The sequence below is a fragment of the Camelus ferus genome, chromosome 4, assembly GCF_009834535.1.
Source record: "Camelus ferus isolate YT-003-E chromosome 4, BCGSAC_Cfer_1.0, whole genome shotgun sequence".
Classification (NCBI taxonomy): domain Eukaryota; kingdom Metazoa; phylum Chordata; class Mammalia; order Artiodactyla; family Camelidae; genus Camelus; species Camelus ferus.
Window position 1 is genome coordinate 40512060 of NC_045699.1, and position 26923 is coordinate 40538982.

The 26923-nt window shown below is 43.3% G+C and overlaps 1 protein-coding gene and 1 long non-coding RNA gene across 4 annotated transcripts in view; both read right to left on the bottom strand.

Moving 5' to 3' along the window:
* Positions 1-26923, bottom strand: part of GNAQ (G protein subunit alpha q) — a 261133-nt gene that overhangs the window by 92076 nt on the left and 142134 nt on the right. The gene's annotated exons all lie outside the window — the stretch shown is intronic.
* Positions 146-25873, bottom strand: LOC116663168. Its single transcript, XR_004319291.1, has 5 exons — positions 25864-25873; positions 25759-25764; positions 21023-21029; positions 17363-17367; positions 146-403 (listed from the first exon to the last, which is right to left on the bottom strand). It is a non-coding gene; the product is annotated as an uncharacterized LOC116663168 (long non-coding RNA).

A 26923-nucleotide genomic window follows, 5' to 3' on the forward strand; every position in this document is an offset into this window, starting at 1 on the left:
AAGGAACCTGAAGAAGAATTTGGACCAGGCAAGGCTCAGCTAAGAGGCAGCCCTCAAATGCACGTTCTGGGGAAATACACAGACCCTTCTGGGAGCCCGGAGCCAACGGGGCAGTGGGAACTGAACCCCCACCCCCCACCCCCCCCCGCCTGCTGCTGGCCAGACACACAGCGTCTACTTTTTCCCATGCCCCACGAAGGCACGGCCTGGACAGGGGCAGGCCTCCAAGAAAGGCACCAGTGGACCAGCCCAGAGAAATGTCTCTTCTTTGCCTCCAAGTAGCATTCACAGCACTTGTTACACAATTTAACAGCTAATTGTATACTGTCTTGTGCTGTTCTTGCTTTATTTTGTATTTTAAAATATCATCTCCCTAGCTAGCTGTTCCCTGAGTGGTCTGTCTCTCCCTTGGATGATGAGATTCCTTCGAGGGCTCCCTTAGTTGGTTCTGAATGCCTGTTTCAGGTAACTGTTCGGATCAGAAATACAGAGTAACAACCGTGGTTGGTGCCTTTAGACGAAATTCCCCAGGGTGTGGGGTCAAGACTTGTCACTGTTTTCTAGGGTTTTCTGGTTCCCACCTTTACGCTTAGCCGCAAATGGACATGAAGCCATTCTTGAAAACATCAATGTGTATCCCAGGCTTCAAGTTCAGTTTCCACTTCCTCAGAGGCTCCTGCTGAGGAAAAGTTGAGAATGGAGACGTTCTTCTGAGGATCTCTCTTAGATGAGATAACAACGGCTTTGAAGAGCCAGGAAGCGAGAGCCTTTTCCTCTTTAGGCAGTGAGTCTGGTTGTCCACACAACTATTTTTAATCCTGCACTCTACTGCTAAGGAGGCAATTTGCTCAATAAGGCAAATTGCAAACGTTTTATGTAAATCCTACAGTTACCACCCTTTCTTTTGTAGAAACAGGCTCCACACAAGGAGAAGCTGATCCAATAGTTAAAGTATGAAAGAGTTGGCTGTTGTAGAAAAAATATTTTCTTCCTACATCTAGGCAAAGGCAGTGTCCAAAATTCCTACAGTCTGATCAAATTAAAACCACATGGAAAATGGTGTTGAGCTGGGTTTTTTTCTTTTTATTTTTTTAAGACAGAGAAAAATATTTTACAATATGTAACAATATATTTAGAAATTGGGTATTATATACCAATGAGTAGTATCAGTTTTTGAAATTGAGTGTCAAAATTCTCTATGTTAAAACATTAAGTAATGACAGTTGTGCAATAACGACTTAGTGTCACTACAACTACACGTCTGTAACTGCTGAAAGACTGAGATTTTTGTCTTAGCTCTCAAACGCACAGCAGGTGAGTTTTTACGGAAGGAGCTTGACTATATTATTTTTCACTTCCTCATCTTCTCAGTAGTTTACAACCATTTTGCGGAAACACTATGAGAGATGAATTATGACCCACATTATGAACTGTTAAATATAAGTGGTGTATTGCTTTTTTACACAATTGTTAAGTCCGTGATTCTCAGTATATACGATTTTATGCCTTTAGGCCAATTACAATCACAATTTCATGGCTTAGATGGGTTTTGGTACAGAATTTTTAAAATTGGGGACTGTTCTTTCAAATACACTATGACTTTACTCTATTTTTGTTTTTAACAGACTGCTGCAAAGATCTACATCACAACCTGCAACGCTGGTTGATTTCAGTAAGAACTGCAAACCTGCCTGTGAGAACAGAGCCTGGCTCACATTTGTTTAAAATGTCCTGAGGCAATCTGATTCCTGGCACAGATCCTGGCAGGAGAAGGAGCCGTCTGCAGGTACTGGAAAGGTAGTCACTTCTGGCATTTGGTGGGAACAGTAGATCTACTTTTAGGTCCTGGAACTGATTGGAGTTTTCAGAGAACTACATTGGCAACTTCTGTCATGGTTTTGGTTACTTGAGTTACTACAGACTAGCAAAATAACACATTACTGGGTGACAACACAGTTACAACGCTCATTACTAACTTCAGACTAGAAGTGACTAGTGAGATGAAATCTAATACTTTAAATCAACAGATTTAAGTACTGGGATAGGAGTATAACTTCCATAGTGTCATTCTGAACCAAAGAAGAGAAAATTTTTTGTAGTATAAAATTATGTATAACCACGTACAGTAAGGACAGAAAAACGTCTCTCTTTGACTTACTGTGTGCTAGGCAGACAAAGTTCTAAGTACCTGAACACAGGATATGCACTTAATCTTTACAACAACCACAGAAGATCGCTATTATCCTTAGCCCTATTCATTGGGTTGGGGCGAGGGAACTTTTAAATAACTTGCCCAAGATCACTTTGGCTTATAAATGGCAGAGTCGAGATGCAACCCCATAAGGCTGGTTCCAGAATGCTTGCATAACAATGATACACTAATAATGGAGACACGAGCAGAAGTTCTTATCTATGTAATTTAGATAAAGAAGCTGAAGACAGCAATTTTAAGTTACTGGTATAGTGGAAATGTTTCCAAAAGAGATTGCAAAATAGGCTTCCTGTAAGATGAGTTTAAGGTATTAAGGGGGGGAAAAAAAGAAAGAAAACGGAGATCCAAACATTCAGTATTATAAATTTATGGCCAAAATAACTAATCAGAGCTATATCTGGGGAACTATGTTTGATGACATGGGATTGGCTAGAAGCCACCAGGTGAAGAAAATTAGGCCTGCAAACCTTTTCCTATATTCTTCTTCAAAATTCCCTCATTTCCTGATTTCTACAGTTATGGAGACCTCCAGGAACCATCAAAGCTCTCTCTTCTAACTCGAAGGGTTTCCAATATTTCTGGAGTGTCCCCTGACTATACTACTTGGTAAAATTCTTGATGTTAGTGAGAACAGGAAAGTGATAGGGTTTCTTTTTTTTTTTTTTCCCCTAAGAAAATATTCCTTAGAGCAGAATAAAATGCCATTGTTTAGGCAATGTTGTTTGGTTTGAAATAATTTCTTTCATTTCTTCTTTTAAATTATATACTGGATCTCTAGGCAGAAAAATCAAGCCAGGTTCAAGGGAAAAAAAATCTTACTGACCTCAGTCTTCTCCACAGTAATTACCAATGCCAGAAAACACGAGAGAAATGTCTACAAAGTTAAGAGGGAACTCAACAGGGATTCTCAGCAGAAAAGAACGCAGGGAATATAATGCCCATTTGAAATAATAAAAATAATAATACAAATAGTAAACAATAAAATAAAAACAAAACCTGAAACAATAAAAACAAAACTACAAGATGTTTAAATTCGGTCAACTTGAGAGAAGAACTAGTAGTAAATTCTACATCTATTAAACCTACCACTGAAACTAAATTGTGGAATTTATGTTTATAGAACGTACTGTGAATATTACTAAGCTTGACAATGTAAAAATAATACTATAACCGTAACATATTGAAAGATGGGGGAAGGAGGAGTAGGACACAGACGTTTTCTGATTTCCTATCTTTCACAGTATCAAGTAAATAGATGAGGCCTACATTAAAAGCAGTTTCAAAAACTCTAATGGTTTCAAAATTGTGTATCTATAGTCTTCCACTTTTAGTTGTAGGAGGAACTATTAGGAACTAATTTCCTTTGTGAAAAAATGTGTATCAGAAATTCAGTGACTTTTTTTTTTCAGCGTCTCCTAACTTCTTCCTACAACTTCGTAGTTGAATAAAACTAAGTAATTATCAATGTATTATTTACATAGAAATACATGATAATGTTAATTAGTCTAAAATGATGTTCACCAAACGCTGACGACAGCTGTTTCTCAAGGGTGGGATTCTGAATGTCTTTTTAAAGTTGCTTCTTCATAGTGATTGACTTTTAAAAAATAGCAGTGTATAATTTTTCAAAAGAGGAATAAAATTATTATTCTAAAAAAAGCATCAAAATGACTTCTAAATATATTAATTGATGTGGAAAGATGCTAAACTATAATCTTGGAACTAAAAGGTAGATTGTAAAATAGTGAAATGCCGTTTTTATCTTTAAAATCTATAATGTGTAAAATAAATTAATACCGAAAAATAGGGGATAAGATTAAGGATGGTTAATTTCTATACTGACCTTTATCAGCATTTTCTGATTTGTCTACAAGGGACAATGTTACTCATGCAATTTAATATAAATAAATGTATATATTCGAAATAGTAACCCAACAATTTTCACTGGGGAATAGCTAAAAATTTTGATGGATATTCTGAAGCACTTGGGACTCTAATGAGGTGGGGGAACCCCTAATGTGAAAGAGCGTTTTCATCTCTGAGAGCTGACTCTTCCTAAGAGATGTGTGGGCTGAACTTAAATGGAGCCTTCTTTACCACCATCATCTTTAGGATCCATACTGGCTGGGTTGGAAACCAACCCCCCGCAACCTTCTCTCTCCTTTCTTGCTCCACAACTTCCATTTCTGATTCTCAGGTTCTGTCCCTCTTCCCCAAGGCCTCCTGGTCGACAACGCTGCATTATGAGCAGGTGAATAGTCCAAGCTCTTTCTGAGCTCTCTGTTAATCCAAACTGCAAGTCAGATTTGACTGTTTAAGACCAGAAAGCCTCATCAAGAGTCTTGATTTGGAAAGTAAAATGAAATGGTTGTTCGAATACTGCTTTATTTGAGACAATCCTCCATTAGCTCTTTTGGGACTAAGATGATTAAGGAAGGACTGACAGGATAATTTCTGAATGGACTGAAATCTGCTCTCCGTGAATCATTACACCTCTCAACTTTATCCTGAAGGCCTGTGAGCTAAAAGGTACCCAAAGTCCTGGCTGACCATATGGGAGAAAAAGGGGTGAGGAATCTGACACTTCCAAATTATAGCCTTCACACTCAGGACAAACTCTGCTTATTAGGATTCATCACTTGATTTGATTTTAAATACAGGTTTCCTAAAAAAGGTCACGTTTCACTTTCCAGCACATGCTGCCCCACAGTTACTGAAATCATCCTGGGATTGCCAGGGGTGGCAGGGGACTCACGTGTTGCCTGGCCTGAAGCATCTCTTGTGCCACAACTGAGAGTTGGCTCTACTTTACTTGGAGAAAACATCTGATTAGATTTGGGTATGGCCATAGTTTTCTATATAGGAATAACTACCTTAACTCCACAAAGTAGATTAAAAAAACCTGAATGTATCCTCACCTTTCTGATAAAAAGTGTTGAATACACAAGAACTATGTATGTAATTAGAACATTAACCAAAAGATGCCTTCCCTAATCCTCTAGCATGCCTGTGCCCAATTTATGATTGCAGAGGGCTTTGTTTTTTAATGCAACAGAGATTTCTAAGAGAGCCAAGTTCAACTTTTGATGGTCTGTTTTATTTTCTTCACCAGCAACTGGAGAGTATAACCTTTCCAAATGGCTCAGTGACTCATCTTTAATTCATTTTTCCTGTCTGGGAACCTGGACATTTTTCTCTGCAGATGCTCAAGAAGCACACGTATCATTTTTTAAAGAAAATGTTACAGTTCTTCCTCTGCCATTCTGGATACCCAATGTGCTTAGTAAATGGTTGACTGAATAATGAGTTTTTAAAAATACATAATCCAGTGATATGAAAGAATTCATGTTACTTCTAAATAGAACAGTTCCTTCTTTAAAAAAAATGAATGGATTAGCATGTAGGTAGGTGTAAATTCTTATCTCTGTTCTCATCCTTGGATTGAGTGTTTGGTGCAGATGTGTGCAGTTCATTTCATTGTGTTTTATAACACAGATTTCATGTAGAGTCTTATGTCTGAATCAAATATTTTAAAACAAACCAAAAAAGTGAATGGGTGAGTGATCAGGCTTCCATTATTAATGTTCGTGTCTAGGTCATGTCCGTGAGCCAGTCTCCAGGGAGAGGTGAGACAAGATGATTTACTCATGGACTCTGAGCTGGCAGGGGCAGTTCCTTTATCTTTGAGCCCAAGGTCACAATCAGACTCTTCCTTTCCTTTCAGGGACAGCACTGGGGTGGGGGGTGGGGGGGCACAAGGGAGCAGGCAGGGAAGGCAGAGCAGTCTTGGCTACTCCGGAGCACTACAAAAGGCGTATCGGCTGTGCTCTGGTGAGACACGGGCGGGCGGGAGGGATATCACTCCTGCAGTGGCTGCTGAGCCCCAACCCGGCACCCATGCACCAACCAGATCATCATGCCTCATACGCTCGTGTTTTTAGAATACTCAGACCAACCAAAATGGACTGAAGCACAGTCATGCACACACACAATTTTCAATCATATTTTCTGCCCCCTATGGGAGTTTATGCTGACGTATAAAAGAAAAACATCTCGGTACACATAACACATATATTAGAGAACCTTTCTTAACTGCTTTCTGGTGAGAGGCTGGCGTTAAAAATAGACATTGGAAGGGTTTAAATAAAAAATTATCCAGCATCTCATACTAAAGTCAAATTTTGCATTGACATTTCCTGCAAGGGCAAATGGGAGGAAAAAATCCCAAAGCTTTCAGCATATATTTAAAACATCATGGCCACAGAGAAATGATTGGCAATAGAACAATCATCATTGTGCAATTTTCCCACAATAAGTTGGGCAAAATCACTGCCATTTGGTAGAAATGTTCCTTTTAGGTATATTTCTCAGAGTAGCCATTATATTTTATCTTACTCTAATGTTCTTTTGCCCTCCTTGCCTATGACTTTAGTTGCATTCTAGAATTTTCATTTAAAAGGAATCTATAGTAATCATTATTTATCATTTTGTTTCAGATATGTGAAGGGTTATTATACCCAAATATTAATAGTAATTAAACACGTAAGAAAAATGAGTAAAACAAACCATATGTGAATTATGCCAGCTTTTAGAAAGACAGTTCTAGAAAGCTGGTAAAAGTCCTTTGACACATTACCTTCATGACAAGAATGACTCTGATTAGACACCACCCTTAACACAGAGACTGCATTTTTTAAAAACAAGGAGAAACTGAGGCAGAGGCAAATTCTTACCAGGGATGCCCAGTAGCTCCTTAGTGAGGTAAGGAATTCTATTCTGTGTTTTAAAGCTGGGAGTGCTCTCTACTGTCCCAAACCAGGGCTTCAGTTGTGTTATTTGAGAAGTTCTGTATGATATATGCAAAATCATTAAAAACGAGAACAGCCTGTTTACTCACCTGCAGGTGTATGGCTTAGAAATTATTCAGTGACTGATTGACCTGGGAGCTTCATTTTCAGTACATCACACCCTCCTAGGGGGACTTCCATGCCACAGGGAATGACATGAAGCTCAGCTCCTTGACTATGATTCACCAGGACAGACAGACAGACATACCACAAATCAGCAAGGGAGCTGCAGCATCTCCCAGCCCCCAGCCCAGCTTCTAGGTCTAACCTCCCCTGTTCTGAGGGGGCAGGGGAGTGTCTGCTGCTAACCTTGAATTGGGATGGGAGCTGCAACCAAACTCCAGTGCTCTAACCAAGGTGAGGAAAGCTGGATTGAAACTGTCGAACGGGTCCCCTCTTCGTGGCCTGATCAGTCCCCACAGCACAGTATAAGGGCACAGACTCAACAGACAACACTCCTTGGCTAAGAAAATGAACCCAGTTTTCATTAAAAGCAGTTTAGACCTGCTACTGGGTGAAATGTAGAAAGAAACCTGATTAATACATGGGGATGGAAAAAGCCTTGTTTTAGAGAAGAGATTTTTCTTAATTCTGATTTCTGTTTGCAGGTTTTGAAGACGTTTCATTGAAGACCGCCTAGGGAGATAGAAAAGTTGAGAGATGCGTGTTGTCGTGCTTATATGTGCCTTACGAGGCTGGGGATGCTGGGACACAGAGACATTTGCCTGGTTCCCCACGTGCTGCTGACCTGTGGGCCCTGAGATTCTCTCAGTCTTGGCAGGACAGTCCCCTACAGCCTTGGAGACCTCCAGGTATGTGTCCCAACCAAGGTGAGCTGGCGTTCATGCCCCTGGGATACTCGGATGAGTATATGCATCTTTTTGCAAGGCTCCAATGGATACGTGTACCTTCTGCCAGGCTCCTAGAATTCTCCATGTAACCTCAATACAAAGATTCCCATCCATCACGAGAGGTACCACAGTGACCCACAATTTCTACTACACAGCAATGCCTAGGGTATAAAAGGGAACACCCACCTCAAGTGTCTGTGATAGCCTGTTACCCAGCGGCTTATGGGGTACAACTGGCCCCCTTAAGCTGCCACCTGCCAGAAAACAATGAAAGATACCACAGGCTTCACCTCTAAAATAATGACCCCACTCCTGGGTCACAAGATGAGACCAAGGCAAAGTGCAGGAGGCAGTAAGACGACTCCTCATCCTCGTCCTCAACCACCCCACCCACTCTGACCTTTCCCCCTTTAAAATAAAAGTCTAGGGGGGAAAAAAGATCCATTCAACTGACTGAATGGATGTTTCTTTTATTCTTCATATTATTTTCCCAGGGACATATACGTTTAGACCAGAGGCAAACACCTAGAAATAATATAAACCAGCAGAATAAACTCTAATTGGGAGATTTCAGGTTTCAGCTGCTGAGGGCACCATGGATCCCTCAATTCTGCAAATCAGAAGTTGTAGGAAGAAATTAAAAATGGAAGATGAGAATGAGAATCTCAGTACACCACCTGCTCTCCGTGGTGCCCTCACACAAGTCATTTAACAACTCTGAATCTGCCTACTTTCAATCTATAAAACAAAATTAGAAATCTCTCTAAGAACGATTTTTACCTACCTCCTCATGAAACTACAAGGTTAAGTGAGAGCCCACAGATGCAAGCGTTGCTGCACTGCAACGTGCTACTCGAGCACCACATTATTTTTTAGCGATTCAAGGCTGTGACTGGTTGGGATGAAAACTCAAAGAACAAAAGATTTTAAATCAGTCCATTTTACATTAGTTCTTGGTTCCACTTCTTGCCAGAAAATCCAGAATTATACTGAATTTCACTTCCCCTGGTAATGTCTACTGTCTGCTCCTTGTAGTAAGTCAGCAGCAAGTATCAGAAGCAACTGTGGAATCTAAGCTGGGGTCAGACCTTCCTGTTTCAACAAAATTCCCTGGTGGTGAATCTCATTATAAACTTGAGACGGAATCATGGAAATTCCTTACAATCCATCTGGCATCAAGGAAGAGATGCAGATTAAATTGGTAAACACACAGAGAACACATTAGAAAACCTACTGAATTCCTCTGTGGACATTATTTTAAAAAGCAGCTTCATCTGAGCAGGGGTTATGTCCTCACATGAACCCCTAAAGTTACTCAAGGGAAATAATTCCAAGTTCACCACATAATTGTAAGGCTTGCATCCGCCCTCTGCAGCAGCCCTTCCCTCACAGTCTCATGGCCATCTCTTCATAATCAGAAAGACGACCTCCTACCCAGAAACACTGAAAGAAGCAAATATCTTAACCGAAAATATTTACAAGGTATAAGCTATCTGGAATGGACGAACAGTGATGGGTTTGGGAAGTTACGCTGCTAGAGAGAGTGTTTCCTCGGAGGGTCCAGCCCTGGGAGACCCTGGATCAGAAGGGTCTAGGCTCATGCAGACAAAAAGATCCCAAACACAACACTGTACATCAACTATACTTCCATTAAAAAGAGAGAGAATGTTATTACCCACTGGAGAAAGAGCTGCCTGCCTCGAGTGGGAGCTATGCTACAGCAGCTCAAAGAGAGACATGGCCGAGGGAAACGACAGACGGGCAGAGGCGGGAAAGGAGGCTGGTGCTCTAGGTGAGCGCTGCAGCCATGGCACCTTCCTTTGGGAAATGAGGCACAATCACGATGTGCTCAAAGACCTGAAGAAGGTCACGTACCAGGAGTCCTGAGGCAAAACGCAGCTCACCAACATACTGTTTGACCCCTGCTGATCTGCAGAATATTATTAAAAATATATTGACAGCCATAAAAAAAAAGAATGAGATATTGCCATTTACAGCAACACGGATGGACCTAGAGAATATTATACAAAGTGCAGTAGTCAGACAGAGAAAGACAAACACTGTATGATATCACTTATATGTGGAATCTAAAAATAATACAAATGAATCTGTATATAAAACAGAAACAGATTCACAGACAGAAAACAAACTTATGGTTACCAGAGGGAGAGGGAAACAAATTAGGAGTATGGGATTAACAGATATACAAACTACAATACATAAAATAAACGAGCAACAAGGATTTACTATATAGCACAGGGAACTATATTCAATATTTTATAATCACTTATAATGGAATATAATCTGAAAAAAAAATAACTGAATCACTTTGCTGTACACCTGAAACTAACACAATACTATAAATCAACTATACTTCAATTAAAAAAAAGTTGTAATAGCTCCCAATATTAAAAATTAGGACATTTCATATAAAAATTGTGATTTCTGCCTTCTCTTGAAAATTCAGGAGACATGTGACAAGTCAGGGCCCTCAATTCCAGAGGCAAAGCTGCCTGAAGCCGGGTTGCAGCCACCCCTACGATGGACACATGCCCCTCGTCTGCTGCGATCTCCTCAGTCCCTCTCGCCCTGCTGCCCTGTTCACGTAGTTCACCCACGGACATGCAGGGGTTTGAGCTGTTTCTCCCAGCTAGAAGAACAAGCTGCTAGAGACAGGCTGACTATGACAGAAAAGAGGAGGACTAAAGCGGTGATATCTGTGTAATGGACCCAAAGCAGTGTGGGCGATGCTGGGTGGCCAAGGAGAAGACCATATCTAAAGGTGAGACGTAGACAGACAATGAGTTAGGAGGGCAAGGCAGTCACTGAGGGGGGCAGGGAGATGGCTGGGCTGTTTATCATCTTATTTTCTCCTTTAAATGGGGACAAAATGCAGCAGAGATGCACGCGTCCCTTTCAGCCCAAATACAGGGACTAAGGCTCTCCCCCTGGTTGGTCTCCTGTGGACAGCAGCACCCTTATGGCCTAATGTGAATAGCATGGCCACCAGGCTCTAGAATTAGTAAAGCACTCTTACATGTATTTTCCTTCACTTACCTCTGAACCACAATTTTGCAAGCTAGACTAGGCAAATGGTATTATTGTGTGTCACAGATGGGGAAACTGAGGCCTGGGAACTTTGATGGAATTCAGACCAGGCTTTTGTCAACACAACCCACAGACTTGCCAGCCCTTGGCAATGACCTGTCCTGGACTGCAGGGAACACTGGACAACTTCAACTCGCCTGGACAGTGGCTGTTCAGACACCACCAACGCCAGCTAGTGACTTGGAAGGTTTTTCCCTTACTAGGATGCTCTTTCCCTGGACAAATCCATGCCTCCCCTCCCCCCTTCCAAACTCAGCCAAGGAGTTTGCTCAGCCTGCAAGGCAGTGGTCAGTTATGTCTAGAAACCTCCCTTATTTGTTCACGAAAGCCCTGCAAATATTTTGGCAAATAAATTCAGAAAGCCGGAAACGCTAATTATTAGGCAGAGACAAACCCACAGTAATAACATAAACAACAAAGTGCCTTTTCAGCGCTGCTATTCAATGTGCCTTCCTGTTCCAGTGCCACAAAAAACACGCCGGGAACGGCCTGGAGGGGATGGAAGAGGAAATGACCGCTTCCAAGACCTCGTCCTGTGGGCAGGCGGCGGCCCTCCCGTTTGCTGTAGCAGAGTCAGAGAGGAAGGGCGGGGGTGTGTGTGCAGGGAGAGCAAAATGGATCAAAGAATGGAGCTCCTTAAGAATCCTGGGAAGGTGGGGTACGTACAGTCCTTTAATGGCTGAACTTTTTTGTTTTTAGGTTGGAAATAAAATGGGCAAGAAGATAACAATTTGGCTCAACTGGTCACACAGACATGTGAATAATCCTTTGTAAAGACAGATGCCCGTCTCGGTCCTCCACACGTGGCGGTGCGTCATGTGCTTTGTGTAAAGGTGTGTGCACAGTGGGGTGGTCACCCTGGGGCCTGAAACCCTGCCGGGATTCTGCCCACCCAGCTCAGTGCCTTGTTCAGCCAGGAGGAAGCGCCTTTTTATATGTGGGTGCTGTCATTTGCACAACACACTCCTAACAGCAGTCCAGACCTGGGGAAAGGTTTGCTCATGTCAGCTTCTGGCCCTTTCGGCTTGTGTCATTTTACATGTGAGGCAACAGGCACGTTGGATGTCCTAGATTTGAGTACCAGCCATGTAGAGCCTTATACAAACCAGGTAAGTGGTTTTTTGCTTCACTTTCTGCAGCCAGAGCAAGGAGGACAGCCCCACCTGTCCCTGTCTCCTTAGGGCCACTGTAAGCCACTGCCAAAGTCTAATCCTATTTCCTCAACGTGTCCAGAAATGTCTTCCACAGAGCTTTCCCGTATGTTGATATCACATTCTTCTTCCTCACTTCAGTTCCAAGTAAATAAAAGAAGAAAGACTGTAAGCTCAGTGATGTGCTAAATGGCCAAGGACCACAGGCCCACTTTAACAGGACAACTTCCATTTCTGCAGCAAATCACACTTTCATGGGTCGAAATTCCAACCACGGTCACAGATCTTCAAGTCATTTCACTAGTCTTAACACTGCCACTCTATTAAGTAAGTCCATTGCCGACATCTCTGAGGCAGCAAAACAAACCCCAAATTGGCTTGATTCCCCCCACTGAGTGCTGGGATACAGATTCGTGGCCAACTCAGAAGAGCTGGCAGCTTGATACTTCTTCCACAGTCAGTCTGGCCAGGGCGACGCCAGAACAATTGGTCTCCTTGCCTTGTGAGATGACAATTAGCGTAGGGGGAGCCAGAAGAAGCCTATCCAGGGAGCTGGGCCTCTGCCTTTCTGAGGGACATGGCACTCCCTCTTGTCAGAGCCATCTGCATCGTAAGATGCTCTGGGGTTGCTGCTGGCTTCCCTTGAGGCAGTCTAGAGGGGTACCAGGCACAGAAGACCTTCCAAGGCATTCTTTGTTGGGGAAAAAGAAAGATGCAAGGACTCCAATGAACACTGAAAATCCAACTGAGAACCAGAGATAAATATTCGGCAGCAAAATGCAACGCTATGTCAGAGAAGATACCATTCTAGACATAATAAAGGAAAAAAGGGACAAACGTTTCATTGAGAAGTGCCTCAGAGTGTGGCATGAAGAAAATGCGTGGTGACAGGAATCCGGCCCCATTGAGGAAACTCTGAGCTCGGTGACAGCTCAGAGCAGTATTAGGCTCTCGCACCACGTGCGCTGCTCGACATGCTGTGACTGGGAGCGTGTGAGTCACAGGACAGCACTCCCACCCCCCGACTCGACTCAACAGCAAAGGACATCACTTATTTAACTGTGGCAGAGGATGACTGACGACTCCCTGGGGTTTCTAGAAAGGAACATATCTCATTGCAGGGGTGGGTGAATTAAAACAGGACTCTCAAAACAAGCATCCTGAAACTATTTTAAAAATGTAGTTATTTAGAAATAATGAATAGTCTTTTACGAAAAGCTGTCAGGTGCTTCATAGAGTTCCGCAATTTCTCAGCTTCAGGCAGAGCTCTGACACTGGGGTAGGGATGGGGGTTCAATTAGTAGCCATCTGGAGGCTAAAATTCAAAACCTTGCTTTAACCATGACCCCCTGGATCCCTTATCTTCCAGGTCTTTGTTTCTTCTTCCAGCCAAACCGAGTTAAAATGGGCACCTGCGTTGGCTTCCGGCCTGCCCCCTGCCCTCCGGCCACAGCCTGCTGTAACTCCGCTTTCAACACCAGAGCTCCACTCACACCACACTGGCCAAGACGTGGTCAAGTCCAAGGGGGCTTTTTCACTTCTTCTCTCGTCTTCTTTTCAGTATTTTTAATACTGACCACTTTTTCTCAAACTGTGTTCTTCTGTGATTTCCGGTACTACATTCCCTTTTTCTAGAATACCAGTAGCATCTGATCTTTCCAGCCAGCCTTTCACCTGAGTTCCAGGCCAGTGCTTCCAAGTATCTGCGAGGCACTCCATCCGCTATCCGTAAGTCACCTTCTCCCCTAGCATGTCCCCAAACACCTCTCAACTGCTTCTCCCAACCCCCCAAAGTGGGGCTTCCTTCCTCTTTCTTCTCTGTCAGAGTTTACAGTGCTCTTACTCTCCTAGTCACCTCCACCAGAAACTTCAGACAATCTCGGCTCTTCCTTGCCTCCTGAACTGTCACTCAGTGTCTCCTCACTTCCAGTCACTAAGTATCAGTCGGTCTACTTCTTACCCGTCTCTCAGGTTGTTTCCCTCCTCTGCACCCCCATGTCCCCTGCCCTGGGTCTGGACCTCTTTCTCTCCTGCGTGGACCACAGCAGCAGCTTCAATACTCTCCTCCTGCATTCGGGGAGCTCTCCTTGAAATCCATCCTCCACACTGCTAGCAGGTGATTTTTCATGAACACAAACCCAACCACATTACTCACCTACTCAAAATCCTCCACCCCAACCGCAGCTCCACACTTTCTACAGGACAAAGGATTTCCAGTGTAAACCCCATATAATGTCCTGGTCTCCTTGGCTCCAACTCTGCACCATTAATCTTGGCCAAGCAGCTCCCTGTCAGTTTCCCAAGCCTAGTAAGCCCATTCGTACCACCAGGCCTTCTCTCTTGAGGTTCTTTTTGCTTTGAATGCCCTTGGTCCAGGCTTCAAAACTGCTACTTGTCAGGGGAAGGGAATAGCTCAATGTTAAAGTGCATGCCTAGCATGCATGAGGTCCTGTGTTTAATCCTCAGTACCTCCATTAAAAAGAATAAATAAGTAAACCCAATTACCTACCTCCCCACAAAAAATCAACAACAAAAACAAATTAAAAAAAAGAACAACAAACCCACTACCTGTCCTTCACTACCCAACTCAAACGCATCCTTTTTTCTGAAGCCTTTCCTGACCCTCCCCACGTCCATTCCCAGGGATTCACCCCTGTCTTTTATTCCCATAGCAAACGTGCATCTCCATGCCTGGTTGGTCTCACAGAGGGTCTCAGTGTGCCCTGAGAACAGAGATCCCTCACTTCTTTCTTTTCTCCTCTCTGCAGCTCAAGTGATCAGAGCCTCATAACTGATCAACAAACATGGAAAAACAGAGATGCTGTCCTGTCTCAGACCTTCACAGGTGTGTGTAATTTCACATCCTTCTTCTCCATGCAAACCTCTGCTGGGGAACGTACACGTACATGCTTACTTCACCCAACAAGGAGACGTCTGGGACAGGGAAGGAGCAGCAAGGTTGTACAGCTTGCCTGTAATCTAAGAGGCAGAAAGACTCCTTAAACTCAGCTTTTCAGATAAAAGACTCATTTTTTTCTTTTATGGTCAACAAAGAGTTTCTGTAATAAAACTCCCTCAAAACAGGGTGCCTATTGTGTAGGACACACCTCCTCTCCGACCACAGAATTTTAAACATTCGATGATAAATCCTTTGAAGTGTATCACTACCTGGGTATTTGGGTATTTCCGTGTGGGAAGCCAAGCCCTGTGGCCCCCTAGAAAGTACATAGAGCTAATGCTCTAAGGTCTCTGTTTCCTTATTGGAGGTCATTAAACAGGATTCAAATTCAGTGGGATAGGTAGATTATATCAAGTCAATCTCAATACCATTGTTTTAATTGTTCTGCTTTTGTTTCTTTTATTTGTTCCTCTGCCCTAGTAACTGTGTCCCTGTGTGGTCCCTCCTGTCAGTCTCCAACTTGATAATCCCCCTCCCGACACTGCCGCGCGCGGGGGTGATTACAGGGCAGCCTGTGTGGGACAGTGGGACGCCTGCTCTGCCTACTTTAATTGTTGCTGCCCTACTTCCATTTGCTACAAAGACCCCCATACTCTCTATACCATCATTTTTCAGCCTCATGCAATGATCACCCCATGTACCAACTCAGCTGGCATCTCTCCTCCGATGGATTGTTTCACAGGAAGGTTATTGTTTTTGGCTTATGAGGCCCTCCTTTCAGCCCTGGGTGAAAATCAGCAAAGATTCCTGTTCTTATCAACTGAGTGTTTAAGTAAACAGAGCAGGTGCCAGAGTCAATAGGACATGGAAAACGAGATTTTGCTGAAGATTATTTGGAATGGGGCTCTGCTGCTGACACAGAATTAGGAGTTCACACTTTGTGAAAAAGAGCATGAAAGGGGGACGAGCCAGACGTCAAAGAGGGCAGGGTTGGTTTGCCTGTGCGGCATTGGTCAGGTACGGTCTGTACTTTTGTATACCTGCACATAATTTCCTCCTCTAGCTGAAAGAACGCACTCGTTCGTATATGCAGAGAAGAAAACACACCATTCTGCCCTGTCTTTGCTTCAAAAGACTGTCCCCTGTGCCACCTGACCACTCTACCCACTCAGGACAGTGCCTCCTTTGCCTGGTCTCAGAGGTCAGAGGCACAGGTGCTTTGGTAGAGCAATGAGGAAAAGGGATGGAGTGTAACTGTGCAGGGGCAGAATAACCATGGCAACCATGGTTTGCCAACCCACTCTGTCTTGTCACGGCCTGGGAGCCCCATGCCCATTGAACAAGGTGTGCTGCTCCTGGCTCCCGCACCTGCCACCAGCAGGATTTGAACGGCTGGCTCTTCCAGCCCTTCATTGCAACATGAATTCACACTCTCTTTCCAGGTATGCATACAGCATCTCCAGGAAGCATCACTGCTCAACTGCGGGGCCCTGGCAAGACTCCTAACAGTACTCTTGCTCTCAACTCCTCTCCTTCATCCTTCAAAACATGGTACCTTTTGCAAGCAGCTCAGGTGTCTCAATATCTGATGAGGAAACCTCCCCATGTGTGCAATTGTATCTTTGGCCTTGTATTTATAAATACAGCTTCACTAAGGAGCTGAAAGAACTTGACATCAATCCCTCATTCATACTTTGATGGCAAGGCAGAGGCAATTTCATCTCCACTTTACCAGTGGGGAAACTGAGACAAAATAAGGTTGAAGAATTTACACTCTGGCAGTCAGCGGTGAGGCTCTCGCAGAGCACTCGCTCTTTTAGCATGTACCTTCAAGCGTGCACAGATAGAGAACAGACTGTCCAGTAGGCCATATACTTTTTCTTTTCTCTTTCAATAAAAATTGACAGTATGATATAAAAGGAAAAGAGAGACAAAGGTGGCAAAGAGAGACAAAGGTGGAAAAGAACTGTTATCAACCAAACGATGCCAAAAGAAAGAAAACTTTAAAAGAGCACACTACATGTCAATTTCCTGCTTCATGGTTTTTTTAACCCAGAAAAAATGGACTTTGTCCGTAGCAGTCGGGAATCAGATCTGAGCTGGAGTTACACTGCTGTATGGCTCTGTGAGGCACTTTTAAACTTCCTAGTTCCTTATCTGAAAATGAGGACAGGAGTGGTTATCTCAAAGGGATGCTATGGGGACTACATGAAATCTGGTACAGAGACAGTGTTAACAAGGCAAATGGTTAGTAAGTCGGTTCTTATCCTCACTTACGCTACCGGATGAGTAACAGATCCTGACTTCAGTCACTGTCAGCATAACATTTTGTTTTCAAAGCCATCTACCATGAATACCAACCATGGAAACCATTCTCTTGACCAAGAACTTGACAGTCTTTCTGACAGTACAGGAAGACCATTAGAGCCACAGTAATTCTACATTTTGCGTCAGACCCTGAGAAATTTCGGTCCACTGGCAGTTTGAAAAATAAACCCACGATATGCACAACCATAAGTCACAGATACAGACGTGGTGGGTATAATCCAGAACAGCGTACAGTGGCTACACCTGAGTGCCCTATTATTCTATTAAATTTCAATTTAGGATCTTTGTAAAATTATGGCCAGAAAACGACAGCACTGTTTCATTAGAAAAAGCAATTACCTTATATCCAGCCTGTCCCATTTCTAAGAATCTTTCCATTATTACATAAACTACCTAAATGAATTCTGGAGCGCCTCCAGGCAAGAGGATAGAGCTTGCTGCGATCTGTTGATATGATAAGGACAAGTCATTGCTACAGGAAAAACTGACTAAGGGATTCAAACTATTTTTGAACCTCAATTGGAAGAATCTCATTCTGATCCATATGAAGTACTGGCTTTATATTTGGGTTGCAAGATAAAATCAGAAAGAGATTCTTACATCCTTTACATTTTTATGACTAAAATGTAGACCCATACGTACGTAGTATAGAGGTTGTTGACTTTGATTCTGGAGAAGTATTCAGTTTGGGATATTTTTTTTTTAAATCACTCGTAGCCCAGGGACTGCTTTTTAGATTATTTAAAAATGCAATGGCTGTAGAATACTGTCTCAGGAGAATAAAAGAACTGATCAATTTCAAGGTTACATGGAATGAAATGGAAAGACCTCACTCACTTCTTAAGAAGAAACTATAGGTCACATCAATTTCAAAATCAGATTTCTGGAAACACTCACTATGGAAATTATCATGAAACATTCAAAAGCAATCAAATAGGGAAGATTCATCATGTGGCCAGACTAAACACTGCTTAAGTGTCAGTGACATGCAGGTTGGGGGAGTTAATCTGTCCAATCACTGTTTCAGGTGTCACTTGTTCATGCTTACTCTTTCTTTTTAAATGGCCCCTAAACCCAGACACAAAGCAGCAAGATGTGAAAACGTCCTCCTTTCTCCGCCCTGGACAGCTCTACTCATTCATGAACAAATGTCTGAATGCCTTTTAAGGAGACGAGGCCAAGGCAAGCATTCCCTTCTCTCTACAGTAGACCAGTACAATCACACAATGCCAGCTCTGCTGGAGAGGTGCACAGAATGCAATCTCTGCGGACAAAGGTGCAGATGGTACCATTTATAGGCTGGCATGGTACACATGATAAGGGTATTGATTCTACTTTTCTATTGAGTACATACAATTACAACACGTAAGCTTTGCTCACCTAGAGGGTCAATGTTTTGTGTGGGATACAAAAGTTTAGTTTAACTGGAAAAAAACCCACAACCCTACATTTTCAAACAACAAATAACCAGTCTTTTTGTGAAATGGGCACTTCAAAACTAAGAAATGAGAGTATTTGATAAAGTTCTGCAAATAGTTTATTGGCTTTTGCTTTTTGTCCCAGAAATGACTTCAACGGCATGAAAGTATCTTTTTGCCTTTGTCCCAGCCCAACAGGAATCACAGAACTGTTTCCTAAGAATGATTAGATGGCATCTACGTGAAGAAATTTCTCTGAAAACACAAACGGAAATGGAGAAAGAAGCAGAGAGAGAGGAAAACTGGTATAATAGGGGAAGGGCAGGGAAAATTGGGATTAAGCAAGCAAAAGTCATCACAGAGGGTACAAATAAATTAAAGGAAGCTCAGAGAACCTAGTTAAAGACTAATTAACAGTTTTTTTTAAATAAAAAGTCCCCTTTCATAAAAAAATAAAAATCAATAAAAGCAAACTAAAGCATCTGTGACTTCTCGGCTAGAGAAGTAAGGTATGTTTTAAAGAGCAGTCCCCACAGAATGACTTTCCAGGCTTACATTTTGGTGATGCTTGGTATCCCTGTAAAACTAGCTTGTTATCTCACCTCTTTTCTCCTCTTTGTTGGCTGAAATGAGGCCTATTTCTTACGAAAACACAGAACATATCACTGGAAAAAATATCCCGATTAAACATGCAGAAACAAATATGATTACCAATAGCAAGAAAACATATGTCATCACTGGTAAAATCTATTAAAACATTTAAAGGCAAAGATGCTGAGTTTTAATTTCCTAGTGAAAGTTCCACTACTTCCAATAAAAAAAAAAATGCAGTAAAATGAACTATAAAGAGAAGCTCTCTGCCACTTGCTACAAATGTCATGACCAGCTATAATGAGAACAGAAAGGGAGGTGAACCAATCAGAAGCATCAACTGATATTTTATGGTTGCATCAAACACAGAAAAGCATTTAATTCACTGCTTATATTTAATATAAGCTTCAGTCAACATATACATACAGTAAACCTTCCAGTCCAAGGAGTGAGACAGTAACACAAGCTACAGCGAAATCCCTGGCACAGGGCTTGGCTCACGGGTTCTGTTTACCAGATATTCACTGAATGAATAAATAATCTAAATATCATTTAGATTTGCTTTATATTTTGGCATGGAAAGTGCCTACTTTTCAATGAAAGGCACCCCTGGGCCTACACAAGTATTTTCCTCCTCCGACGGGTGTGGGCAGAGGCTGCGATTTGCACGTATGGTTTATCCTACAGTGAACCTCTGAATCTGGAGGAATGAAGTGGTGTCTTTGGTTCTCGGCCTTGTGACCTCAGACTCAGCTTCTCCCTGTGAAAGCCAAGTGCAATAGCCCAGAACAGAGGAGGTAAACATCTTGCGTGCAAGTGATGGGTGTGTTGCATTTATAAAGAATTGAGGGGTTTAGAAATATATGTATTTCAACTGGAATGAAGGGTTATATAAACTATTAAATATTCTACAAACTACTAAACTATTATATATTAAGCTACTATTAACAAGTAATTCAGTAGATTACCTCAATCTCTGTACAAACTGGAAATAGGAATTTTTTTCTGGAGTAACTGACCATCTCACACACAAATAATTTACACTGGGCAGCATGTAACATCTAGTGATGATTTTCTGATCAAGAACACCTTAAAGAGAACAGTGCTTACCCCAGACTTCCATTTATATGATATCCTAAGATCACTTGAGAAACACAAGTGAAACTCTTTCAACACGTTTATGACAGAGAAGGGAAAGGACAAAGGAAGATTATCAGAATTAAGGTGACTTCTTTATCTAATTACTTTAAAATTATTTTTTATGATCTATACACTGAGTACTTTCTAAATGGGTCTGCTTAGCAGGCAATCAAAAATTATTCCTGGAATAGTCGTGCTGTGTATCAGTGAAGCCATTGTTACTTCTGCATTATTTTACCTTGACAACCGACAATATGAAAATAAATAAGGGATTGAAACATGACCCCTTATTAGCAGTTCTTTTAAAATTTGTTTAGTTGAAAGGGAATTCTGCGAAGAGGGTGGAAATAATCCGTGGAATCAAGAGGAACCGTATCTCTTCCAAATTCCCTCCGTCATTAAGCCTTCCCTCCCATCACCATGGAAAACCAAGAAAGGACCCTCTTGGTATCACGATCACCACCACCTCTAAACCACAGAAGAGCTGGGCAGGGAAGCAGGGCAGCTAGGGAAAGCAAGAGAGGAAAATTCAGGCCCTGCAGGTTCACGTGGGGAGGAAAACACAAACGTGGAACTGACTGGGGTCACTTCATCACTGCTGGCCTTAGAATCTTGCTACCTCAGAGCCTTTTCTTTACCAAACATGGAATTCTCTGTTGTGAAATTCAATTATTTTCAACAGGCATCTAAAGCTTGACCTACATCTCTTAGCTTTGTGAGATTAGTGGTGTACAGTTCCCTGAAATACCATTTTTAACAGTATCACCCTTCTCATCTAGATCTCTGTTTAACCTGCAGGGATCCGGACTCTATGTAGTACACACTGTCTCACAACCCAAAGGACGAGGAGGGAGGAAGGGAGGCACTGACCTGAAGTCCTGCCCTGAATGTTAATGCCTGTTGATAATAAAAGGGAAAATCTTTGTACTCTTTTTTTAAAGGCCATTTTCTTTTCTGCTGTTTACCTTAATGAAAGAACAATTTATAGGTGAAGCATGTTGAGAAGGCAATAAAGCTTCTTTCTTTTCGGTTTTGAATTTAGGTTACCTGTTTCATATAAGCATGAGGCTCCTTTTAATTTCCTGACAAACTCCCCAAAAGCTTTTCCCAGCAGAGCTGCCAGCTCCGTTTGTTCCAACCTCTGATTTACAAAGAGCCGCAGATGAGAGTGAGCAGGAGCACGCATCTCCCTCACAATCCCGCTGGTGAACCTGGGAGCATGAGTCACCCTTCCCGCTTTCCGCACCGACGCTCCCAGCTCAGCCCCGTTTGGGCACGTGGCACAGAGGGGAGAAGCTAAGATCTGGGGGGAAGGGGTGGTTTCCAGCCCCTGAGCTCAGTCACGGGGTTAAGCCCCCAGACTGGACAGCAGCGCAGGCTGTGTGTTTCATCCTCCAACACTGGGATTCTCCTTCCAGAGACACGGAACCCAGACCACGTGACCTGCAAGGGCCTTTCAACACAATACACAGCCCACCCCACTTGAAGACCACTGCCCCAGATCCACAGTAATGAGCCAGTCAGGGGAAGGCAGAGTGATCTGCTGCTAAAAATTGGTCCCCTTCAGCCACCTGGAGTGCCCACCGCTACCTTCATTCCACTGCCAGGCCAAGGGCTGGGGTCTTCACTCCTCGCTGTTCCCTCACCCGCCTCTCTCAATTAATCATTTGTTGTCAGTGGGAGGCCAACATGGCACCTGTCAGTCTCCAAAGGTCCACCTGTGGCCTGTCGCAGTCTTCACCCTCTTCTGTAATATCTGACACCATCAGTCACCTCTTTCTTCTGGAAACTGCTAGCTAGTTCGCCAGCATCCCCCCTAGCTACGCCTCCTTACTCTTTTTGGCCACTTCCTCTCCCCCGGCTGCCCTTGGGTGCAATCAGTCCTGCAGAATTTTATGCCTAGCTTCCCCTTTTCCTCTCCACCCATGACCATCTGCGCCACCCCTTGAGCTGTACGCAGGTAACGCCCAGAGCTCTGGCTTCCCTGGCCCATTCCTCCTTCAAAGCTCCTGAACCTGCTGGGTGACAGCCGGTGGCATTTTTACTGTCTTAAGCTGGTAAGGGCTGTGTACACCCCAGGTCAGTTAACCCCTTCCCCCCAAGCCTCCTCTTGATTTTCCTGTTTCGGTGACTGCCATTCCATCTTTCCACTCAGGCCCCATCAGTGCAGCTGCAAATCTCAGCCTCTTGGACTAGATTTGTGCCTTTGCCCTACACACCAAACATGGAAGCAGATTCCTGCCTGTTCCTCTGCAGAACGGCCTCCCTGTGTTGACATCCCTAAGTTCACATTGCTTGTGTGTGTGCCCACAGCTGCTTAAATACCAACTTCTTGAAGAAGTTTCCTCCTCCAGCCCCCTTTGAAGATAGGCCTCTCTTCTCGGGATTATGATTCTATGTAACACAAGTGTGACACTTTACAGATTGCTGATGAATAACAACAAAATGAAAGCCATAAACTAAGAGCTAGGGAAGGTAGATTCTTGCGATGTATTCGGAAGAGCTAACCTACTCATTCCCTTAGTGGGTTGGTTAGTTTTGCTTTCACTACAGAAGAAGGTGGATGTGAAATTTAATAATTTCATTAAATAAATTCTGTAATTTTTGATTCATCTCTGGCAACAATAAGTATAGTAAAAAGCATATTAATCTTATTAACCCAATAGTGTGAAACCTGAAAACACGACCTAAAAATCATCTCTATTTGTGCAATTTGGAATCTTTGCTTTAACATAAAAAAGCAGTGATTGCTTTTTTTCCCCCATGAGAAATTGCTTGGACTTTATTCTAAGAAAAAAGAGAAACTATTAAGAATGACTTGTAAGTAGAGACTATCAAATCTTGATCTGCATCAGAATTATCTCGTAGAGGCATTAAAAATACAGATGCCTGAGACCTAGCCTGTAAGATGCTGACTGAGTTCATCTGGATTGGTTGCAATAAAGCAGTGGTTGCTTTTTAACAAAAAAGATATCAACTCGGGGGGAGGGTATAGCTCAAGTGGTAGAGCTCATGCTTAGCATACACAAGGTCCTGGGTTCGATCCCCAGTACCTCCTCTAAAACTAAATAAATAAGTAAATCTCAAAAAAAAAAAAAGATATCAACTCTAAGCCCTGGCAACTGTATGTCCCACAATTATAGTAGGATCCAAAGTTCAAGAAAATTAGCTCCAATCAAGGTGTTCCTGTGTTTACAGATGTGGACAGACGACATAACAGCACTTTTTCAATGGAAGGCAAGATTTTAAAATGGTATTTTACATACACAATGTAGTGGCAAAACATTCCACTGCTTGAGCAAAGAAAGAAAATCTCTAAATAAGTGCACAGACATCTATAATTTACCCTTCGTATTAGGAAGGGCAGGAAAGGCATGATTGTGTGTGGTTTCACGCACAGATTTTCAAAGGAGGCTAACCTCCTATCCTTCCACGTGTAACAGAAGCCCTAGAATAGTCGTGGGCTGCGATTTCAGATCAAGGCTGCCCTGGAGCAGAACCGCTGTTTCTCGGCAGCAGAGCCCCTGGCCCCCTGGTGCATCGGGAGGGAAGAGAGCTCAGCTGGTGCCCGGCTTCCTGGTGCTCTCTCTGTCCTGAGGCTCAGACAGCCCCCTTTCTGACTGGGTTCTCTGCCAGACACTGCACGAGGGAGGACAGCACGTACGTCATCACTAACGCCGCCGGTGCCTGGAGAAGCATGTGTTGTCCCCAGTGTACAGATGAGGAAATGAAGTGGGGAAGAAGGGAAGGAATATGTCTGTGACTGGGGGGGCGGGGGGGTTTGGGTTGCCTCTAAACACTACCCTTCCTGCTGCCAGTGGTTCTCAGTGGAGACTGATTGCCCCGCACAGGGTATTCTGGTGACTGCAATGACTGTGGGACCCTCCTGGCTTTGAGTGAGTGGGGACCAGGAATTACAAATGCCCTGTAACACACCAGACAGTCAGTCCTCACCTCAGGAAGAACTGTCTGGGTCCACATGCAACAGCACCCCATCAAGGAACACCGTGCCATGATGCTCCTGGAGCTTGAAGGGAGAGAGACCGCCTTGAGAGGCCTCCCCAGTTAATGCTGTCAATAGGCTGGGGTGGCACGGGGCAGCAGGAGCGCCCACTAACACCGGTGTCTCAGCGAACAGACAGGAACATTCTCTTAATTAACGGCACCTAGCTAACAAAAGGTGGAACCATTTAAAGAAGACTTGACCAACATTTTGCAGATAACAAAAGGGAGACAGACACTGGCTGAAACCTAAAACTATAACCCAGCTTCTCTTATCCCAGCTTCTCGCCTTGATGACAGGCACCATCATTAGCAAGGACTGCTCAAGAAACTGGACCAAGACAGACAGTCTTCTGGAAGTCAAGGATGTCTGCAGTCTCTCCTTCTCTGCTCCGTGTAAGGACTACATTCCATCAACAGGGTAACCTGTACCTTCTGCTCGCAGATGGGTTCAGCCCATGGGGAGCTCTGGCAGGAGGCTGGAAGGAAGAGCATTTATTTCCCTGGCTCCTTCCATGCGAGGTTATCTCAGGTTAGAGGTACTTTCAACTGAAGTTCATAGCTCCACTGAAGCTAACAAACTACGTCTCCCTCACTCCCTGTGGCAGGCAGAATAATGTCCCTCCCACCTGCCAAAGACATCCACGTCCTGTTCCCCAGAAGCTGTGCATATATTGCCTTACACGGCAAAAGGGAATCGAGGATGCCGATGAAATTAGGGTTGTTAATCACTTGATCTTAAGACAAGGAAATTATCCTTGATTATCCGGGTGGGCCTAGTGTAAACAAAGGAGTCCTTAATCGTGGAAGAGCGGGGCACAAGAGGTCAGAGGGATGCCATGTGAGAAGGACTTGAACCACTGCTGCTGGCGGTGAAAATGGAGGAAGAGGCCCCAGGCCAAGGAATGCAGGAGACCCCTGGAAGCTGCGAAGGTGAGAAAACTGATCCTCTCTTAGAGCCTCCAGAAAGGAAAGGAGCCCTGCTGACACCCTGATTTTGGCCCATAAAACCCATGTCAGACTTTGGACCTCCAGAAGTCTTGTGTTGTTTAAAGCCACTGACTTTGTGGTAATCTGTTATAGCAGCAATAGGAAACTAGTACACACTTTTCAGGTTCTGGTAACTACCCACTCTCCTTTCTGGCCCAGATCCTCACTCTCCTTGGTGGTTTCAATCCACACCCTTGCAGAGAGCCTGTTTATAAATAAACCACACTCTACCCATTTTGGTCTGCACTTGTTGGGACCCAGGGTAACATACTCCCATCTTACCATTTGGCTTTTTTCCCATTAAAAGAAAATTAATCCTTTTTCACTCTAAACTCCAAATAGAGCCAAATTTATTAAAACCAGGACTCTTCTACATTTGTCAGTAATCTATTAATTTATCTCTTTAAACAAACAGCTCTCTTTGCTATTCCATGTTTCCTTCCCTACCTGAAAGGCCACGAGGCCAACCACCAGGTCAAAAGTCAGTATCAAGTCAGATCAGAATGATGACACCTGGCATGAACTTTCTCAGAATGTCATTTCAAGAAGCTGCATGTAATTTAAAATATTATGAGAATAAAAGGGTCCGTCTCTTCTTCTTACCTATGAAGTTTTGTGAAATTACTGAATTTATGGAGTACTCTTTGCTTCATATAATCCAGTCTGGAACTTCAGGAACTTTCTGGCTATATTATGTGTCAGCCTTGGTTCGAAAAATGTTATTTCAGGATAACCCAATCAGACACTGTAAATACCAAGGAGCAAAGTCCTCAGAGCCGTACGTGTGACAATCAGCATTAGCAAGCATGTAAACATTTAACTGTTGGGGAGAGGTGGCTGAGTGGGCAGTGGGCAGTGACAAGCACTGTCATGGGAACATGGCCTGACCACAGGCACCCAGATTTCTACACCCAGCTCTGCCAGTCATGGGCTCTGTGCCCTTTGGCAAGTCAGTTTTTTCTCTGGCTCTCAGCTTTTCCACATTCATTGTAAGAAAGGAAATTAGATCACCTTTATAACCATTCCAGCTCTCATGTGCTATATGAGTCTAGGAGATACTGAGTCGGAAAGTGCTACAAAATGCTAATAAAGAGCTGGGTAAGATCACAGTCAGCCTCGGCGCTGCCCACTTACTCACTGATGCGTTCAGCGGGCAGCGACGGTAACGCTGTGCCAGGTGCTATTTCAGGTCCTGAGAATAAAAGGACCAACATCCCTATTCCCAGCCTTGAAGAATTTCTTGTTTTGAAGACGAATATGTATTAAATTGTTAACATTGCTATATTAGAAGTTTATATGTGGTTCAAAGGGGACACTGGCAGTGGTGTTTGATTCTCATATTCCTGGAAAGGGAAGGAGCAACCATGCTTGACAAATTCTACTTTC